Below are 19,072 nucleotides of genomic sequence, written 5' to 3' on the forward strand. Positions count from 1 at the left end.
CCTAAGGATGGCATGGCGTACTCTTCTGATGGTAAACCTGGAACTCCTTTGTCAGCGAGCTGATCATTTCATTGAGAAAATGTGTTCCACGATCTCTCATCAATACCATCGCATGCCCTATAGTATTCTTTGGAATCCTTATGTAGCGTCGACCACCACAACACAGTGTGCAAAATCTTCTGCATTGTTTCTTTTCGTGCATAATTCCCTCCCACAACTCCTCCATGAGCTTCAACGAGGATATTATTTCATTCAAAATCAGGCATGTAACGTCACAATATTTCATCCGATCCCATCATATGCAAATTCCCTGCAATAAATGAAAACTCTACCATGCGTACTACCAATTATTTCTTCTGTTGACTTGTGTATCCCTTCAAAGACATCCCTATGGTCAGAAAGTGGATAATGTCTGCAAAGTGATTATCCGCTATGTGCACCATGAAGAGCTGCATGTCAGGAAGCCCCTCCTCCAAATTGGTGGGTTACTCTCCTATTTTAATGCGCAACAAGTAATCTGGCCCTGCATTCAACCTTCTTGGCTTCACAATCACCTCGAAATCATATTCCTGAAACAACAACAGCCATCTGCATATTTTTCCCACTAACACTGGCCTATTAACTAGGTATTTCAATGCAGAATGGTCTGTGTACATCTTAAAATGTCTGCCTAGCAGGTAATGTCTGAAGTTCTGGAGCGCATACACCATAACGAACCCTCCGCACTTTGTTGTTGAGTAATTCTTTTCAGTCTTAGATAACTTCCTGCTTGCAAACACTATAGGGTGATCTAATTCTCCTTTATCAGCCTACATCAACATTGCTCGTAATGCAATACATGAAGCATCCACATGGACATGAAATTCCTTCTTCCAATCCAAGAAGACAAGTATCAGCGTAGTGACCATTTTCTCCTTCATTACATCTAGGTTGCGCTGACATTCTTCATCCCAATAGAATGTAGCATCCTTCTTTAGTAACTTTTCCATAGGCGCGGTAATTTGAGCATAAATTTTAATGAACTTTTGGTAGTATCCAGTATGACCCAGTGTAGCGCGCAGCTGTTTAACAGTTCTTGGTGCTTCCAAATTGATGATTACCATGATCTTAGCAGGGTCCACCATGAGTCCTTGCCTACATACCACATGACCCAACAAGATCCCAAAAGGGACACAAAACAAGCATTTCTTTAGGTTTAGCGCAATCTGATACCTTTGGCATGTATCCAACATCAAGTGCAGACTGTCTACATGGTGCTTAACTAGCCCAAATTCTATCCAGTCATTGAAATAGACTTCTAAGAGCTTGTGAATGAACTGCTTGAATGCCAAGATGACCATGCGTGAGAAGATAGATGGCGCATTCTTAAGTCCGAAAGGCATCACTGTATACTGGAAAAATCCCATTCTGTCACGAAGCTGGTCTTACTCCTCTCTTCTAGCACAATCTTTATCTGATGGTATCTAGAGAACCCATCAGTGAATGAATAGGCCTCCTGCCCTCCAACATTATCCAGTACTTCATTTGTGAATGGAGTTGGAAAAGGATCATGAACGCAAGCATCATTGAGCTTCCTGAGATCTACGCAAATCCTTATTTCATCCTTCTGCTTCTTTTCCTGAACTACCATTGGACTCACCCAATCAGATTCCTCCACTAGTTCAATAATACATGCTGCAAGCATCTTGTCCAACTCCAGGTAGACCTTTTCCTTGTATTTTGGATTAAGGTGATATGGCCTATGCTTAACAAGCTTCACATCTAGTTTCAAAGTTATTTTCATCACTCCCAAATCGCCTATGATGAATTTCAGGTCTGAAACTTTTGTGGGAAACAAATCCTGATATTCACGAAGCAACTCAGTGACCTTGTCCACCATAGCATCATCCCAGTAGTCCCCTATCTTCCCAAATTTCGGTTCCACCTCTGTGCCAATGTTTACCTGCTTAGTTTTTAGTGGCGCGGTGATGTCGGGGTTCTCTATCTGCAGTCCCTCTACTTCGTGGTGGCCTTCTACTTTAGGGATGTTAATATTCCTTGGATCCTCATCTTCTCCTTCAGCAGTCATATTATAGCATTCTAGTGCATGGCGCAGCTGGGTGCTCCAATCTGGTTGAATCAATTCTAAGGGATCCTGTGGAATTTTGAAGATTGCTGCCTTAACCTCCTACAACACTTCATCAATACTTTTGAATCCATATTCAAAGTTGAACATCCTCATGAACCCTTCTCTTAAAATATCCCATTCCGCAGTGTCGTGGTGGAGCTCTATTTCCAAATACCAGTTCATAGGGATGATGTCCAAAGTGTGACAGAAAATATGCACCCACTCTGGCTGCAGCTCCGTTCCATAAACCTTAGTCCACTTTGCCAAATGATTGCGCGGATCATCTCTCCCATCATACTTCTTAGTCAACTGTACCTTGGGGTGACCAAATTGCATCCGCATCATCCTCCTATAGTTGCACCATTCTTCAAAGATGTCTTCATGCGTACCCCACCACTGTGTAGGCATAGCATGCAGTGCCAAATCTAGCGCTTGGAAGCGATGCTTCTCATGCACTTCCTTTTCAAATGCATCCAGAAATTTATCCACATCAGTCAGACCATCATAATAAGGAAAACTTCTTACCTTGGATGATACACAACACAATGATTTAGTCATCATATTACATCGCAGCATAGATACTTCATGTAACCTATTTTGCCAGTGCTCCAATTCTTCATCTGAATCTGATGTACAGGAGCTTTCACGGTCCCATACAATTCATCCATTGGTTGTTGGATTAACCCAATATTGGTCTCGCACTGTTATTTTATAGATTTGGGTCAAATCATCATCGTTGTCCTCATAGTTGTGGACCGGTTCAATATAGCACGGTCCTTCTACAGGGTCCAATGGTACTACCACACGAAGCATTTTCCTTTCGAATGACATTGTTTGCTTCTTCAAATTGATGATCCCATTCATGTCAATGGCCCAATCAATTCCAAGGAGCATGGGGTATGGATTGTTGTCATCAACAATCTCTATCACTTCAAAGTCAGCGAATGCGCTCACACCTTATATATCTATATTTACCCCATGCAATCTCCCCATAGGGATAATCTTATGTTGATTTACCATTCTTAATTGAATCGGAGACCACTACAGCATAGGATTCCCCATATTTTCCCAAGTCTGTTTAGGCAAAACATTTGCGTCTGACGCCAGATCCAAAATAACTTGGTCCATCTTGTATTCTCCTATTTGTGCATGAGCCTTATCTCGCATCCTATTCTCGTCTTATGTCTGCCAATATTTCTAACTGTGTGGTGCCCATTAGAAGTATTATCCCTACCATCACATTTATTTATCAATTCTTGTAATCCTTTCATAGCTCTGCTGTCGGGCAGTAGTTTCATGCAAGTCTCCAAGAAAGTAGTAAGCATGGAGGGGTCAACTTCTTCAGATAGCCTATCCGGACTTCCTGAGGTAGAGGCTTCAGTGAACCTTTTCTTTTCTTCCATGAACATCTCCTTTACATGCTCCAGATCAAACCCAACTTCTTTTTCTAGAGCCTTGCGGAGCCATCCACCTTCTTTAGGCCATTTTCCCTTATCGTCACCAGTTGTCACACCACTTTGAAACACAATATTGACATTGGGATCCTCTTCACGAGGCTCTGCCCTCATCATCTATAGGTTATGGGTAGGCTGCTAAGGCTGTGCCTTCTTCTCCTACATTTTAGCTATCAATATAGGGCATTCTTCTATTGCATGGTCAAACTGAGTACAATACCGGCATGACGGGCATGTCTAGATTGTACACTCCCGTGCGTAGTGTCTTTGTACTTTGAAATTATAGCAAATAACTTGCCCTAGACCTCTACGAGGTCCTCCTCCTGCACGGCATCGCCCACGTCCCTGATATCCTCCGCGCACTCCCCCGACACCTTGTTCCAGAGGCTGAGTTTCTGTTTGCATCCAATACGATAGTTACGCTCATCATGGCCTAACAATTTACAGAAGTTGCAGAATAATTATTGCAGCTTCTATACAAATTTTTGCAGTAAGTGGAAATTGTCTGTTACATGTTTTCCTGCTACTTGGCAAATAGTGCACCACAGGGCGGGCCCTGTACTTGGTCCTATTGGGGGCTTCCATCCTCAGAGGAATGGGCCCTCCTCCTACCATATAATTTGTGAAAACAAGGCAATGATCCTTATCATGCCCCTGGTTCTTACACTTGAGGCACCAAACTTCTTCGCGCAGTTTCGGTTGAGTTGCTTTCTCCTTCTTCAAGCTCTAAAACTCCACATGAATTTGTTGAGCTCCCAATGTCGCATCCTAGATACGCGTCTCATGTAATCTCATTGCGATCTCTAGCTCTTCCGCCTGCGTTCCTATCTTTTGTTGTGATATAGCAATATTTAAGTGAGGAAGGAGTGCGGCTATAAACCAGCCACAATGTTGACTGTCGGTGAGATTCATATTGGCTTCATGGATTCCACACTTCAGTCCTTGATCCAATTCCTAGGGTGTTTCACCGATCCTCATCGCAATTTCCTTCAACCCCACTACCGATTGTGTTTTAGACTTAGGCCTACCGAATTCCTTTTTTAGAGTAGTCTGAGTGTCCGCTAATGAAGCCATTGGGTTATTAGTGCAGTACCTAATGTACCACGTCAACACGCGATGTTGTAGAGCAATAACCAACTATGCTTTCTTCATATGATCATCTGTAATATTTTTTGTTGTCCACACGACCTTCGCAACGAACCAAAACTAGTGCGGGTCCTCATTTCCAAAGCCCTTGAAAATAGACAATTTCATTGTATTCGACATATTGAACAATGGCACTGGTGGTGGTGGTGTGGGTGAAGGTGGAGGTGGTGTGGACAGATGAGGTATTTAGAAAAACCCTTGCCTTATTAATTGGACAACGCTCTATGATGAAGCATATGTTTCTCCCTCGTCATCACTTAGAGGAGGCTCAATCAGTGGGCTATATTCAGGGCCTATTCTCCCTCTATCCCTGAAGAACTTTCCACTTCACGTAGCTCCAAACATCAAGGTAATGGCATAACTTGCTTTTCACACAAGAGCATATTAATCTAAGTATTCAAAACTTACATCGCAGTCCTTTGAAAAATCGTCTCTCTACTTTGTTGTAGCTGACTGAGGTATCGACCGTGAATTCTATCACAAATCCTCCTATGACTCGATTAAGCTAGTGATCGACAGTGCGCATGAGCTTATCTTCTAAAGCTTCCAATCTTCGTACTAGCTCCAGGGTCCACACTATTGGACTGTCAAGCCTCCACCTTCCTTGGTCGTCTGCCAATTTAGCGATCCACTCATATAGATTGATCTAGAAGGTGCTGAAGAAGTTGTGTATTTCTATGTACAAATATTTGTCCAACCACTATTCCTTCGTCAGGCGTAGGTTTCTATTTTCTTGTGCCGCAAATTCATGAATCTTTCTATTCAACCACTCCTCAATTTATTTCTTTGTTGGATTCCAGTGATGCAAAATCACATATCTCTTTATGTAGATCCCGGTCCTGGCAATGGAACCATTTGTTGGCTTAGTGGGTCCTGACCTAGGTTCAGAGTTAGTTTTTCCAAACAAATTCCTACACTACTATCCCTTTCGGCATCAACCTGCGGAGCATGGACTGAAGTCTCACTCGAAGCAGTATGGGGGGATGCTGTAACCATGTTTCCGCACCTAGGGTTGAATGTGATGTTGTTTTATGCCCTAAATCTCCCTTCATGCATATCAATAAGCCTTTAGGGCTTATCGATGTAACTCCCCTTAATCAGCTTCTATATCTCCACGAACGCTTAAAACTATCTTTTGTGGACCCTGAATAGGTGAATCCACTACTTACGTGCATCAAAGATTACATATAACCCAATAATTGTTCAGATTAGCTTAAGTGTTTGATAACTTCAACATACAACAAGATTATCTTCGCATAAACAGTTAACAGTAATTGCATTCATATAACAATATAAGTCGTGTAAATTTGCGCATCAATACATCATTATTTCACAAACCCATTATAACATAAGGTGCATTCATATAAACAGAAGTAAAGAGATAACACATGTATTTCGGCACAATATTCTTTATTGATAATCAGTTCAATCTTACAGATTCAAAACTTCCCTGCACACTTAGCTGCAGGGGTCCGCGCACTCAGTTGCAGACTCTACTCTAGGCCTCTACACACACAACTATAGAGCCTTCCTTCTACTCTAAGACTTCTTCGCTCTTACTCTTACTGACCCATTACATTTATCTTCCTCATCTGTACTATGCCTTAGACTCTCTAAGACACACCTATTTATATAATCCCATGGTCCGTGGACCATGGGTAGATCTTCAAAAGCCAACTCAACTTACATAAAATAGGGGTAAAACCCTCTATGACACTTTAACTATCTACACGCTCTGTGACCACAACTTGTGAATACTTTACATTTTATACAACAAAAATTGGGCTTTTGCCCCAAAATTGACCCTAAGGGACCCCATCCTAATAGCATGTCAAAGAGTTGGGCTCACCACAACGGTCCGAGTGTCAGTGATGTCTTGCATGGATTGCTCAAGCCATTTTGTCTCACATGGGTACATGTGTATTTTAATGTAATGTCTTATCAAGTGGAAGTTCATGTTTTGATAGTTGAATGTAACAGTCATAGAATAGTTTAAGAGTCATGAGGGTCGATGAACAGTCTCAAAGGGGAATGTCAAGGGTTACCCCACCATTTTCTATAAATCCCACCTCATAACTCATTGTATAGGCTTTTGGTCAGCTAAGATTCCGATAAGACTATCTTAGAGAGAGCTTGGACAATATTGTAACGAGCCTTGGCTTCTCCACTGCACAGAGATAGTACATCTCTTTGGAGGAGCAGGCAGTTGTGGCTGTAACGTTCCATTGTCAGCACTAGTGGTTGGACATGGATGTATTGTATGACTGGAACTTGCACTTCTTAATATAATAGAGGCAACACGTTTCATGCATATGTCATATTGTATTCTAGCTATCTTGTTTACTCTAAATGGTATATGTATCTGTTTTCTTATGCATGCATGTATGGACTATTCTGTATAAGTATGTATGAATCTTACTGAAATGTGTTGATTGGTTTAACCATCAATTTTGATTGTTAGCTAACTTGCTTTCCATTTTGTGATGCATGTTCGCTCGTGTGTTCCCTTCCAAGCCAAGTGCTACCATAGGTTTCCAAGTGGCTCACTCACCCAACTCTCTGTGTGTTAGAACTGTTCATGCACCTTCCTTGTCTTACTGCATCTATCACACCCTTCCTACCAACAGATTTATCTTACTTGCCTCTGTGTGAAATCATGGTCAAGGCATTATCGTACGAACCACTGCTAGGACTCCTACACCAAATGGTTTGACATCTAATTGGGACTTCTTACTTGGGAGATCTCCTGTGTTGGCAGGTCCAACACCATCAACAGAACATTACCGTTGGATGAACCAAAAGAAAAGAAAAAAAGTTGATCAAACATAACTATTTTTCCTTCATGAGGAAAACAAAGGATGCAGAACAAAGAAGACACCACAAAAAACATGGTGTGAGTCCAGCTTCACCCGAGAAGAAGATTGTAGTTGAGATTGGCATCTACAACTTCTACTTCTAATTCAACAGTATTTCCTTCTAATGTAATTGATAAGTTCATGAGAATACCATATGGTCATGAACCTCTGCCATCAAAGGCTTCCAAGGTGTTTGGAGATTGGTTAAGAGGAGGAGAGCCAATGGCTTTCCAACACGAAACTGACATGATGTAGGTAGAGGCACCTTCATCAATAATTGTTCGATGGATCATCTTTCCTTTGATAAGGACCTGTATCAGAAATGAAATCTGATGAGGAACACGAGGTACACGATTCTCTAGATTGAAAGTAATCAGACTCGAATGAAAAGGATCAATAACATCTATGGCAGACAATAGTGGCTTCTGCTACATTGGAGAGGATTATAGAACCCCGAAGGCAGACATCACCGAAGGTGCTTGAGCTAAATCCTCAACAATATTGTAATGTTGCGCAACTCTAGCATTCAGATTAAAATATGACTTCCGAAGAACACCTTTGGGAGGTGTCCAGATGACGGAATCACTGTTAGGGTGCTCAATATGGAGAAGACCAGAACTGGACAGAGTAGAAGTATAAGGAGTATCGGTGGCTTCTTTCTCCATCGTTTGCTTAGACGCGGCTTGATAGTCCTTAGTTTGAGTAGCGATCGAGATAGGTGATGAACCTTGCATCATGAACACTTGGGAACCTAAGGAAGCAAAAGACTGAGGTTGGTCTACCAATTAGGTCTGTTGTGATGGAAAGGGTTCTTTTAAGACAGTCGGAGTCCCTTTCAGTAAGTGACTAACTTCAGATCATCGGGGACAATCCTTAGTGTAATGATCCTCCTCACAGATGAGGCAAGGATATTTCGGCTTTCTTCGAGAAGCATCATCAACAGAAGATTTAGGAGGGTCCTATTTTGGGGCATCAGCTTTTGCCTTACCTTTTTCCCTCCTTTTTACCTTTAGAGGTCTTATCTGCTGTGGTAGACTGGACAACATGTACCTCAGAGTTTTTACCAGGACTGGATGAATTTTTGGAGGGATTATTGGAACCAGTGTTCGAGACAGATTTCTGCTTCGAAGAAGCTTTCACAGGAGTCTGAGACACGGAACCAATCACACCATCAACAGGTGGTGTATCTAGAGACTTCGACGCTGTCATATCTGATGATGGTCTCAAAGCATCAGGTAACATCTCATACAATGTGCTAGATTGTGAATAGACCAAGTCTAAATACTAGGCACAAGCGATAGCTTGCTCTTTAGTAACACATCCACACATGGCTATGTCGTTAGCAATTTTTCTGAAGAATGATTTTGTGAACCATTCTGTCAACAACTCATCAACAATCTCAAACTTGATGAGGCAATGCTGACGTCTCCATTCATGGATATGATCGGAAATGTGGGTCGTGGTGTCTTTCTTAAGGGATGTAAGCAAATGAGTGCCAGTTTCATAGTGAACTGGCAGTTGGAAATGAGTGAGGAAAGCCATAGCGAGAGAGTTGAAGTCACTGTAGGTACCTCGAGGCAATTCAATGTACCATTTAGTGGCAACACCTGTGAGAGTTCTTTGAAAGAGTCGAAGATGGATAGAATCATCGACATACGAATTGGAGGAGCACCAGAGGTGATATGTCATCATGTGGGCTTGTGGATCCTCCTTTGCTTTTCCCTCGAATTTGGGGCAATCGCTTAGAATCTTTGTTGGAACTGGAGGCCAGTAAGGCGAATGAAGAATGAGATCATTCATGAGCCTTGAAATATCGGTCAACTCCAACGTATCCAAGAAATAAATTGTGTGTTAAACAACATATAGGGCCTTTGAGGAGACCCAAACTGTGGATTCCATCCTTGTTGGTAAGGATTTTTCCTCCACATTGGAGGATTTTGTCCATATGGAATCTGGTTTTGTCCCCACTAAGGGTTACCTTTCCCGTAAGGAATATTTGGTCCAGGGTAGGTTTGACACTGCCCTGCCATAGGTTGCTGATGAGCATTGTATGCGGCATATGGGTCAAAAGGCTACTGAACTTGTTGACCCTGGACGTAAGGAGATTGACCATGGTGATGCAAGGGTTGACCTTTACCATACAAAGGCTGACCTTCATGGTATGCATATAAAGATTGTTGCTGCCAAGGCTAAACTTGTTGCTGCAAAGGTTGACTTTGTTGCTGTAAAGGTTGGCTTTTCTACTGCAAAGGTTGGCCTTGTGACGACAAAGGTTGGGAGGACTGATGCACAAACTGAGTTTGCGGCTGCTAGGTTGTTGCGACTGTTGCAAAGGTTTCCCCTACGGTTGTAGTAGTTGTCCTTGCTGCTATAATACATACCCTTGCTACTACAATGCTTGCCCTTACTGCTGCAAAGGTTGTCCTTATTGTTGCAAGGGCAGTTGGACAGTTCATAGAGTTATACCCTGATGGTATTGATAGTTCTCAAATTTGATCTGGCCATATCCACCAGGCATAACAGATTGACTAGGATGAACATAAGGTCCATCTTGAGGAATGTAAGGCAGATTAACCAAGTCTTGCGAACCATATGGGACATAAGCCTGTTGGAATGGTACCTGAGCCATATATGGCTACTAGTATTGGACATTACTTGACTTAGATGGACCAACAGGGTTAGGAATAGCACCATAAAAGGGTTGATTCATTCTAAGGTTTCGCCTAACATGAGAGGAATATTTGGATCTTGCACCCCAGGCAGTGGCACAATATGTCCACTCGTTGGAGGAATAGGAGAACTTACCGAGACCTAGACTGAGACAGCCGGTTGAATCAAAAAAGTCAGTTGAAACGATGAAATAGGTTGAGATGGAATGGTAGGTTGAACCGGAACTGAAGTGGCTACAGTTTGTACAATAGGTTGAGAGATCATGTTCAAGATGAATGAACCTGATGTAGGCATAGCATTGGAACACTAGATGGGGTTCTGATACAATGATGAGGCACTAGGAGTCCTCAAGACTAACTGACCTAAAGTGTTATAGCCATATGGCAACATGGGTCCACTAGTCTCAGGATAGGAGAGAGACGGGACTCTTCCTATATAAGGAAAGCCTTTTGAAGGGAAGTCATATCACTGCTAATCATCTATGTGAGGAGTATGGGTAGCAGAAACTTTTGAATGACCTAGAAAGGAGAGTGGGATCTCACCTTCTAACCCCATAGATGGAAATAATTGGCAACAAGGAACTTGAGATGTACAAGGAGATAACACCAAAGGAATACTAGACCGATCGTACAGACTGTAAGGACACTGAGGAGATATCACAATAGGATCTAACAATGGGTTCGATGGATTATGGGTTTGATCCCCAACAGAGTCATCATTTTGTTGACAAGGTTAATCCTTTCTGTGGACAGAGATGATCCCTCTAGCCCAATGAGTGGTTCTAGAAACTGAAGTGACAATCAACTAGACATCTTCCTAGATTATAATTGAAATGTAGGACAAGAGAGAGGGCCTACCTTACTTTAATGCTATTCTGATTTCCTTTATTGAGATCCTCGAACCGCTTGTGTCACAGACTTGTTCCTTCTTCTTTCGGCACTTATATACCTGCACAAGTGACCAAGAGACAACAAATCATGCCAAAACCAATAGGAAATCCAATAATAACCTACTTAGTTGATCAAGGAATTCCAAGCTAATACATACATGAACATATATATTTTGGGAAGATGAACCAGCAATTGTATTGTTATTTAAAGAATAAAGGGGAAGCTTACAACCATAGCCTTGATGTTCAAAGACTCTCCTTGAGTGTTAATCCAAGTCAAAGCTAAGAAGGTCTCCAAACACTCCTTCTCCAAGTCTAATGAATAACCTCTAAGCACAAGCTCAACATAGGGGTGCAAATGGACATAGATCAACCATTTGGGAATGGGAGAGGAGAAATTTATAGGCTGGGAGAGGGAGTTAGGACACCTCCAAAGATAGGATTAAGCCCACATCTCAAGGAGGTAGCTCATAGGGATGAGACCAAGAGGTCAAATTAAGAGGATTCGACCTCATCTATGTGAACCCACCTCTAGCTCGTCGCTCTACAAGCTTCTAGATCATGAAGCTTCTCATCCTATTTGGGAAATCTTCCTTTTTGAGACCATCGTAGGTATGAATGGGAGTAGCGTGATGCCATCGCTAGCTTAACATGACACAACAGGCGATCATCGCGGTTTTGTGCCTCATAAGGGTGATGACCTTGATTTTAGGGTTTCAAGAGCTATTTCTTCAGGGAAAGCTTTAGAGATTTTTCCAAGCAAATTTAAAGGAGGGATCTGAGTTGTATACGTGGATGAGTATATTGTATAATGATCATGTTTCGAGCACTTTAGGGTATGTCACAGGGAAGTGCAGGAGGCAGAAAAAATACTGTGTAACAGGCGTCATGGACTTCAAGGTCAGGGCATCTTGACCCTCTCCAACCCAAGTCATGGAGGGAGTGATAGCAGGTGGAAGCAGGGATGTTGTTCCACCCCTCCCATGGAAGTTCAATGTACTATGTACATACCCATCATCCATGTGTGAGTTGTTTAGCCAAGCACCTAACATGTGCATGCAAACACTAACATGTTATTAGAAATCATAACAATATATAGTATTCATATATTAAATTCTAACATCAACATTTTTTTTGTGGGATAAACAGTCATAGGGGATTTGAACCCTGAATATCACAATTTATCATAACAAATCATAACATGACAATTTCCAATTGAGTTTCCTCCAGTGAGGTAATTCTAACATCAACATTACTCAAATGACCCGAATTAAATTCTAGCATTAACAATAATTACTACTTATAGATTTTGCTATATTATTACCCTGAGGGTAATAATTAGTAGCATATTTGATTGTAATACCCTTTTCTAATGCAAATTTAGTCAGTTTCAAAGAATGAGAAAAACACCATTATAAAAAAATAAATAATTTAGGACACCGAACCTTGTAATGATGTAGCGTTTAAGAAAAATTAAGGAGCTAATATTCACACGAGGGTTAATTTACCTTATTTTTCCAAAAAAAAGATCCGGCAATTTTCATTTTTTCTAAAAATTATTCACCCAAATTTTATAGTATAATATTATTTTACCCTCAAAATCACCAAAATTTTATGGGAGACTATATATAAAATCTTTGAGAATTTGAATATTTTGACAAAAATATCAACAAACATTTTATAAATTGCATATTAGGCACTAGTGAAATTCGCCAAAGTTTCTAAACTTTAAGATAAATTTCCATTGTTAAAATTTTCCAATAGTAGTGTTGTCGGAAGTAAATCACTAAATTACGACTAATAATCTTGAATGATATATATTCAGTGCACTTAATAAAATAATTTATTGCATTAAGAATATATTTATGGAGTTGAGAAGAATTTTGTTTGATCCCGCAATAATTTCTAAACCCCACTCTTTAAGTAGGCCTTTAACCATAATTGGTTGTAATGGGAGTTTAGGTTTCTTTTCTCTCCCTATAAATGTTTGGAACACTTTACACTTTCTAGCATGAGCACGTGCATCTTTAATAAATTTGACAAATAATAGTCAGCACGAAGAACCTTATGAGCAATAGTATCACTTCCAAAATGTTTGCTTATTAGACTATAAGGAAATTCAAATAGAACTCTATTTGTGTTTAATTTCTCCAAAAATCTCAAGGGTAAACCATCATAATTTCTTCTAAATAACAATGTCTATTAATTGGTATTGTGCATATTTTAGTCTTAAATCTCTTTTCTTGTTTGGCTCTAGGTATTGAGGTGCAACACCATGAGTCAAAAATTACCAGGAATTGATTGAAATAGGAATATGATATATTGATTGAAATAGGAATATGAATATATTCCTTTTTCTATCTTGTTTTGTCACCGTTTTATGATCAATTTCTAAATCATATTCCCAAAGTGTTGTCATATACTTATCTCTTGTATCACCTAACTCTTTTTTTTTTTTTCAAGAAAATTTGAAATTGAGGTATGCGGAACTGTGACTTTGGTGTGGGACTTCAACAAATATGGTCTAAAATGCTTAACAACCTCGAAGACTGCATAAGCTTTTCTTAATTCACGACAATTTAACTTTGATCCCTGTAGCCCAAAACTCATAAAAGATATTGGTACTTCATATGCATCTATATTCTTTTGAGTTAGGATAGTTGCATAAGATGAGTTAGAAGAAAATGTGTATAATATAAATATTTTTCCAAAATTTGGACTCATTAAAGTGGGTTCTTGTGCCAATGCTTCTTTGATGGAATTAATTAATTTTTTTCTTTATCATTCCATTTTAAAGTAGCATTTTTCTTCATCATATCCTATAATGGTTTAACCATCTCTACAAATCTAGGTACATACATTTTCATAAAAATAATTTTCCACAAGAATGATTGTATTTAGTTTTCTTGTTAAGAGGAAAGGTTATTTCTTATATTGTTTTCTTAATTTCAAGCTCAATCATTATATAAAACTTTGAAATAGTGAATCCTAAAAGATTTTTTTCTCTACCCAAAAAAATAGTTTATTTTGGATTTACTGAAATTCCATGCTTTCTACATCGATAACATTTTTTCTTAGACCTTGTCATGATTTTTTCTATCCCTTGAGAATATTGTAGCATCATCTAGATATACTCTAAAATGTGTCACCTTCATTGATTAATCTAAAAAATATATTTTTGTATGCATAAGTATCGAGTTTATTTCAAAACATAGTTTTTCATTGAGCTTGGTGTGACACCAAAACTTGATTATGACCAAAATATCTATCTAAGAAGGGAAAAAATTATGAACTTGAGGTGTAGTCAAGAATATATTCCATTGGCGGAATAGGGTAGTTATTCTTGTCGTAAGATTTATTTAAATTGAAAAAAATCTATACATTGAGAAGGAATTTTCTAACTGGAAACATATTTCATACCCATTGAGAATGTATAATTGGAAAACTCTTTTTAACCTCTAGAAATTTGTTCAATTTGTTTTTAACATGGGAGTCCAAATTTGGGTAAATATTTCTTAGCTTCTGTTGCATAACTTTTTCATCCTTCTTAATTAGAATCACATGTTGAATGATTTAGTGTCATAAGTTTTCGAGTCATTATATATCCATGCAAAAATGCACATGTACTATTTAAGGAGTTTAATGAAAGTGATTCTTTTTTAGGGTGAACATCCAGTTCCCAAATTAATATTTTGGGGATTTTTTTCAATTCTTAGGTTAACCACTTCATACTACAATGAAGCAAGGAAAATTTTAAGGATGAAAGTTTATCTTAAATTTTAGAAACCTTGGTGAAAATTACTAATCTCTAATATGCAAATAGTAAAATATTCATCAATATTTTTGTAAAATCATTCAAATTTCTAATGATTTTATATAATCTCAATAAGCTATTAACAGATTTTAAGGTAAAATAATTGTATACTATACAATTTGGGCTAATCATTTTTAGAAAAAAATAAAAATTAGAGAATCTTTTCTTTTGTGAAAAATCACGGAAAATTGGCCCACTTGTGAATATTAACCCATAAAATTTCCCATGCATAGATTGCTCATTTTATAGTTAGTAACTCCTTTAAACTTTTCCTATATGTCATCAAATTTCTCTATATGAACTGCTGACTTGGGAATAACATTTTTGGTTTTGATTCAAATTCTAGACAAGATTGATTAATTGTTTGATCATGTAATTGCTCATCAATAACTATTAGGCGCAGCCCAACTTGGCCTAGATTTTGGAAAAGACTCCACATTTTGTGGAGCAGCACAGTGGAGAATGCAGCAGAGTGCAAAGTGGACCACGTAGTAGAGTAGCGGAGCGTAAAGTGGACCATGTAGTAAATATACCATGTGGTGTGGGGGCTTTGGGGTGGGTCGAGGTGCCTCCTTTTTTGTAAAAGAACACAATTTTGTAAGAGATCAATGGTTTTCGGACCATAATAGCTTGTTTTAGGGAGCCATGGTATTTGATGATGTAACCCTCAATGTAATAATATATATAAGGTAAAGTAATAAAGAAGAGAATCATCTTTTATGATCTAGATTAGTGTTGTGGTTGTATTATTGTGATATGTAGTTTTGTAGTGAAGGAGAGGCTTTGCAGCTGAGTGCGTAGAGGCCTGACTCTGCAGCCGAGTGCGCAAACATCCCGCAGTTGAGTGCGCGGGCCAAGAATTGTTTGTTGTACAAGATTTATTATTATAAGAAATAGTGCTTGTGGATATAGCCCCACATTAGGGTGAACCATGATAGTTTGGTGTCTTCGCGTGTATATTTCCTTATTATCTGTTGTAGAGTTGCAGTTTTTACAATTGCATTCAATTTCAGCACAATGATGGTTTATGGTTTTATATGATCTGCTTAAGTGATTAATGTAACGTGGCGAAGTGATTTATGAATGTTAAGAATAAGAAAACATAATAATACCACATCTCCACATCCTTCAAGGCTGCAGAAACTTGGTTCTGCATCCTCCCAAAGTCACTTCGGGTGAGACTGCAATCTACTTGGAGGTCATTGCCGAAAGGGCTAGTGGTTAAGAGTTTTGTTGGTGCGCAGTATGGATCGAACCTAGGTCAGCCCAAATCAATCCAACCAATGGTTTCATTTCCAAGACTGAGATATATTTGAAGGATATGTGGATGTGGCACTCGTCAAAGAAGGAGATTCAAGGCTAGATAGAATTGAAAGAGTGAGAATTTTTAGATAAAGAAAATAGAAACCCTCGTCTGACAGCTGAAGCTTGGATACAAAAGTATATTTTTACAAATTAATATGAAATTTTCTTCATTTCATTTCCTACTAAGTTGTATGAGCGAATATCGAGGTTGACCGAAAGAAAGGTTTGTTTTAGAGGTAATGAACCTATGGTGTGGACTTCTGAACTGATACAACAACTCAAGAGCACTAACAATAGGATTTCAAGGGCTATTGATTCTTGGATTGATAGTATCTTGGGAGGATTCATTACTGAGTTCACGGTAGGCTCGAACGTGCCTTACAATGAAGCAGAAAGGTGATTCTTAAAAGGACCTTGAGGTAAGTATTTGAAATCTCTGAAACTTTGGATTAATATGCTTCTGTGTGAAAATGGAGTTTTACAGATGCAGTCAGATTGTTAGTTTACTTATGTTTGGAAGAAGAGGGAATAAATCTGAGCAGGGCATCATAGTAACGCGAAGTGGAAAAATATATTGAGTAGATACGAGAAAGATATCTCGTGGACAAGATCTGAAGACCTTTATAGAGACTAACTATAGTCCTGTTTTGAGTGAATCTGAAAGTGAAAGAGAAGAAAGCCACCCTGATAACCCCTAGGTAGCTTCAGAGTATTCTCCTTTCCAGCTTGAGAGTTCGCCGAAGCCAGAATCCAGTAATAGCTAGGGTGTTTTTGTCTCTCCCCCTCCCCCTCTCCCTCCAAGAAGTATGGTTGATGATATTAAGATACCCATTTTCAAAGGAACTGGATTGGAGGATTCAAAACAATTTTAGTTTTTATGTGAAGCAGTATGGACATCGAAGTAGATCAACGATGAGAATATAAAGAAAGGGAAACTCATTATGATGTTCTGAGATAGAGAATTGACATGGTATATGAAGTATTCAAATAATTAGATCAGAACGTTTGTAGATATTAAAGAAACATTGATAAGAGAATATAAGAAGCCAAAGTCTGAGTCGTAGTGCATCATCAAGTGGAAACATATCAAACAGAAACATACTGAGTCTGGTTGGGAGTTTGATCAGATATTTAAGGTTTTATTGGATCAAGCAAGCTTCGACATAGCTCCACAACAACATCAAGAATGGTTTATAGTTGTGTTTCTATTGCATTCAGATTTCCATTAACACAACAAAATATAGGAACTCAAGCCAAAGCTCTAGAAATTGCGATGAAATTGGAAGCTTTGCCTATAGGAGATACTAATGCATGCATGCAACATATTCAAAGTTAGCTGGTGAACCTAACCTTGTAGTTACAAGAGATCAAGAAAAGAAAAGAAGTTAGATAAGAAGTATGGTGCACGAAGTGCAGATCCAGAGGGCAATTCTAAAGAACAGTGCCCTATCTTTAGGAATTATATGGCTAGTGGGGCACCAAATCCTATGAATGCAAGATCCAACCTACGGTGAGAAATATGTAAGACTAGAGGCAAGCATCGTTCAAAAGACTATTACTTGTTATATAAATATCTACAAACACCGAGGAATCTATATTGCAAATTCTATAAATCAGTGGGACATGATGAGAATAATTGTCGGGCTTACGAACTAATGATGAAGCGCGGTGTTGAAAATTATAGAATGAAAGCAGAAGAGAATGGAAAAGAGGACAATCGATAGTGTAGTGGTTGAGAATATTACCAAGGAAGAAGTCAAGGTGGTGGAGCTCATTGATGTGGACAAATTATATTTTATAACTGTGGCCATCCAGGTCATTTTGCGAGAGACTTCTAGAACCCTACAATGATGTGTAAGTACTATAAACCCTTTGATCATGTAATTCACAAAATATTCAAATGATGACTGCTAAAAGGAGGACCGATGAACCTCGAATTAGTATTGTCACTAGAAGTGGAGTTGCAACTGGTAGTGATAAAATAGATGGAAAGAAAGAAGCTAAAAGTGCATGGATCAGAAAGACTGCTGAGGACGTTCCTATTTTTTATATTTAGAAAGAAAAAGAAGTATTTATGTAAGAAAAGTGAAGTTTTATGGATGCTGGAGCTTTGACATCTAGTGCACTCCCAAAGTCTAATCAAAAGAGTAATTGCAACATGTCATTAGCTTCAACACAGGACGAGGATTTGGAAAATCAAGCAGGTATTTTCTACAGACTTGTATGAAATTGTTAAGAGATCAGAAGGCTATAGAAGGGCTTCAAGAGTTGATAGATTCTTGTGCGTCTAAATAAACATTGCAAAGTGATATTCGTGCAGTCAATAATTTGCATCGATAGAAGATAATGGAAAGATAGATGAGGCTTAGTGAGTAGATAGGAGTATATGAGATTGATCAAGTTATTATGGATCTGGGATATGATGCTAATGTCTTGACGAAGCATAAATGAGAATTAATGGGTAAGACAAAGCTACAGTGGTCACCTATTCAGTTAAGGATGGCAAATCAACAAAATATTTTCCCTCTAGGAAGACTGTCAGGTGTCATAGTGGATATTGAAGGAGTTCGTACTATTTATGATTTTGACATAATAGAGATCGTCGATGACAATAACCCTTATCCTACATTGCGTGGAATTGACTCGGCATTTGACAATATGGCTATAATTAATCTAAAGAAGAGATAGATGATATTTGAAGGAAATAATATGAAAGTAATAATTACCTTTGATCCATCAGAAGGAGTAAGATCTACAAAACCAATCAAAGAAGAATATTGCGCAGCTAACATATAAAATCTCTATCAAATGACAAGGAAGGTACAAGATTTT

Source organism: Pinus tabuliformis, chromosome 6 (assembly GCF_031772625.1).
Source record: "Pinus tabuliformis cultivar Carrire ecotype Pingquan chromosome 6, CPIR1, whole genome shotgun sequence".
NCBI lineage: Eukaryota > Viridiplantae > Streptophyta > Pinopsida > Pinales > Pinaceae > Pinus > Pinus tabuliformis.